Source organism: Phocoena sinus, chromosome X (assembly GCF_008692025.1).
Source record: "Phocoena sinus isolate mPhoSin1 chromosome X, mPhoSin1.pri, whole genome shotgun sequence".
Taxonomy (NCBI): domain Eukaryota; kingdom Metazoa; phylum Chordata; class Mammalia; order Artiodactyla; family Phocoenidae; genus Phocoena; species Phocoena sinus.
Window position 1 is genome coordinate 17,347,916 of NC_045784.1, and position 3,206 is coordinate 17,351,121.

General features: G+C 48.5%; 1 pseudogene; it reads left to right on the forward strand.

Moving 5' to 3' along the window:
• Positions 1–2,223: 2,223 nt before the first annotated feature.
• Positions 2,224–2,673, forward strand: LOC116747795 (annotated as a pseudogene).
• Positions 2,674–3,206: the final 533 nt, after the last annotated feature.

A 3,206-nucleotide genomic window follows, 5' to 3' on the forward strand; every position in this document is an offset into this window, starting at 1 on the left:
ATAAGGTGGTCTGGTTCATGGCCTCTTAAGAGGCTGCAGTCAAGGTGCGGGCAGGGCTACAGTCATCGGAAGGCTTGCTTTGGGCTGGAGGATCCACTTGCAAGCTGGCTCACTCACATGGCTATTGGTGGGAGCTCTCTGGGCCCCTCAGTGGGATACTTGAATGTCCTCATCACATGGCAGCCAGCTTCCCTCAGAGTGAGTGATTCAAGATAGTAACACTCAGTCTTGGAAGTCACACACTGTCGTTTCTGCAATATCTTATTTGTTCCACAGGTCAATCCCATTCACTGTGGGGGGGCTCTGCATGATCATGAAGACCAGGAGGCAGAGGTTATCTTGAAGGCTGGCTACCAGAGGAAGTGCTCTCTACTACTCTCATGCTTCGTCCAGAAAGAACTCCCACGTGCTGCTTCCCCCTGCCAGCTGGCTGGAACGAAACAACTCTCAGGGCCTCTTGGGACGCACATGTTAAAGGTCGCAGGACCTCCATCCGCTTGGGTCCTGAATGACTACATGGAGGAGAGTACCCTGTTGACTCGTTTACCTGTCGAGCACTAGTTAGTGAGCAAGAAATCAAGTTCTGCTGCATTTGAGCCTTTGTACAGTTTCAGGTCTATTTGGTTCAGCAGTTAGTCCATCCCAAGCAGCGTACGTCCCATGCAGTGAATCATCACAGTGCCTTCTATTGAAGCAAAGTCAAGCACCACAGAATGTTGAGGGAGTGAGGGGACTGTCTCTATTACATCCCTTTGTCCTGTGGCGCTTTTTAAAAATTTAACAAGTATCAACTGAGTGCCTACCACATGTCAGGCCTTGTTCTAGGTGCAAGGAGCACAGCTATAACAAAACAAAGTCCTTGCTTCATGGGGCTCATATTCTAATGGACTATCTAGTGGAGGCCTCTTGATGAATGCATCAAACAAGTTTGCCAATGTTCCCATTCAGGGGGTTAAAAACTATAAAGGCATTTGCTGAATCTCCCGATTTGATGGGGGCCTGATAGATTAGTGTTTCCCCTAACTGTGCTGTAAGCCAGTGCTAAGGTTTCTCAAGCTTTTATGTGCACACGAATCACCTGGGGAATCTTGTTAAAATATAAAATCTGATGCAGTAGGCCAGGGGTGCCGCCTGACTGCATTTCTAACAAGCTCTCAGCTGATACTGATGGTCCCTGGGTCACACTTGGTGTGACAAGGTTCTAAGGAACACCAGTTACTGGATGTTAAAGATATCCTATGTAAAAAGGATTTCATGTTCAAGTAACTGAGACGATGCTGCCCTCGTTCCTGACTGCTTTCTAATTCCTGCTGCCAGTCCTGTCAGAAGCCTAACAGTACTTTCTACCCTGTGTTCTGTGAGATACTCCCCTATCTTTATATTTACCTCTTAAAATTTAAGCCAGTTTGAGAGAATTTCTGCAATATGTGGCCCTCAAAAAACCTCGAGTAAAGGCCAAGAGTTTCAGGTACAGGGAATGGAGAAATGGAGCCATGCTGCAGAGATGGGGACAAAGCCAAAGCAATCAAGCTGCAAGAGGAACGTGAAGCAGATTTCCCAAGAGCCTGAAATATACACCCTCCTGCCCCTCCTAAGCCTCAGTTTCCTCACTGATTACATTCGATTCTCACAGCAAATCCTTTGGGATGACCTGCTGGGATTTCATGACACCGACAGTCTAGGCACATGGCCATCGTATTTTCTTCTGTAAAATATTACCTGCAGCCAGGGTTTGGGAGAATAAAGTGGGATAATGACCAAAAGCAATTAGCAATTTACTGGCACTCAACAAATGTTAGTTACTGGGAACCCAGCTATATTTGAGAAGAATTAAACGATTTTCCCCCCAGATAGAGGAGAACTGGCTTGTTGAAAACGGAAGAAACATATCCCTGGAGAGTTAGTGAAGGGCACTGATCAAGGGTGTGAGAGGGAGTGGGGATAAGGGAAGGAACAAGCGCATCCACAGCTCATCTGAATGCGAGTGTCTTGAACGCACTGGAACCAAGATGATTCTTGAAGGAATATCCCACTTCCACTAAATAGTAGTTTCTTACCAAAAAGAAACAGTTGAATTATTCTTAAAGCATACATGTTCACATTATTATATGATAAACTTTGTCGGTGGAACGGCCACCCGCGGTCTCCTGCGCAGATGGGCTCCGTGGCCTAGCGCCCTGGTCCCCGCCGCCCGTGATCGCACTCCCAGTCCCGCGAGGGGTCGTCGCCGAGGCTTCTCCCAGCCCACAGGCAAAAGCATGGCAGCTATGCCCTCCAGCGGCCCACTCGTGGCCACCCACGACTACTACCGGCGCCGCCTGGGCACCACTTCCAGTAACAGCTCCTGCGGAAGTGCCGAGTGCCCTGGGGAAGCCATCCCCCACCAGCCCGCTCTCCCCAAAGCCCACACAGGACACTGGTGGGCTAGCTTCTTTTTCAGGAACTCCACTCTCCCGTTCATGGCCACAGTGTTTGAGTCCCCAGAGCACTCGGAATCTGCCCAGGCCTCCGCCAGCACGATCACCTATGACCTGGCTCGGGAAGCCGTGGGGAAGAAGCAGCAGCCTGGCAAAACCAACTGTAGGCCCCCGTCCTGAGTGGCCCCCAACAGCTGCCAGGCTTCCTTCCAAGGCACTAGGCTCATCAGAGCCCCCCCTTCCCTCCCGACACTAAGCGGGCTGCAGCCAGCGGAAGCAGTTGTTTTTTAATATTACAACAGCAAAATACCAAAAAGGAAGTTGACAGGACCCCACTCCTTACTATCCAAGCCACACAAGAGCCTTCCTGACACCCCAAAACCCTGTGCCTTGCACCAAGTGGAAAATAAACTCCAAGGAGCCAGCAAAAAAGAAAACAACAGTCAATCCTCTACAATTCAAATGTCCAGGTGAAGATTATAATCTTCACATATTAACTATTTTGTTTACGTATCTAGAAGAAACAGCTCAATTAATATAAAAACATGTTTAGTAAATATTATATAATAGCTTATGTGCTGTAGCCTAAACTCCCAAATATTCAGTTTCAGTTTTCAAGTATTAACTTTATTTTCCAAGCTTGTGTATCTTTGTATCCCCAACTTCTCAGCAAAGAGAGAGAGAAGGAAAAGGACCTAAGGTGTTCTCCAGGACACATCCTTGGGGTGACAGTGATGCGCAGCAAGACCCTGTGGGGCTCCTGGGCACAAAAGCCTTTCTGTGTCCCCC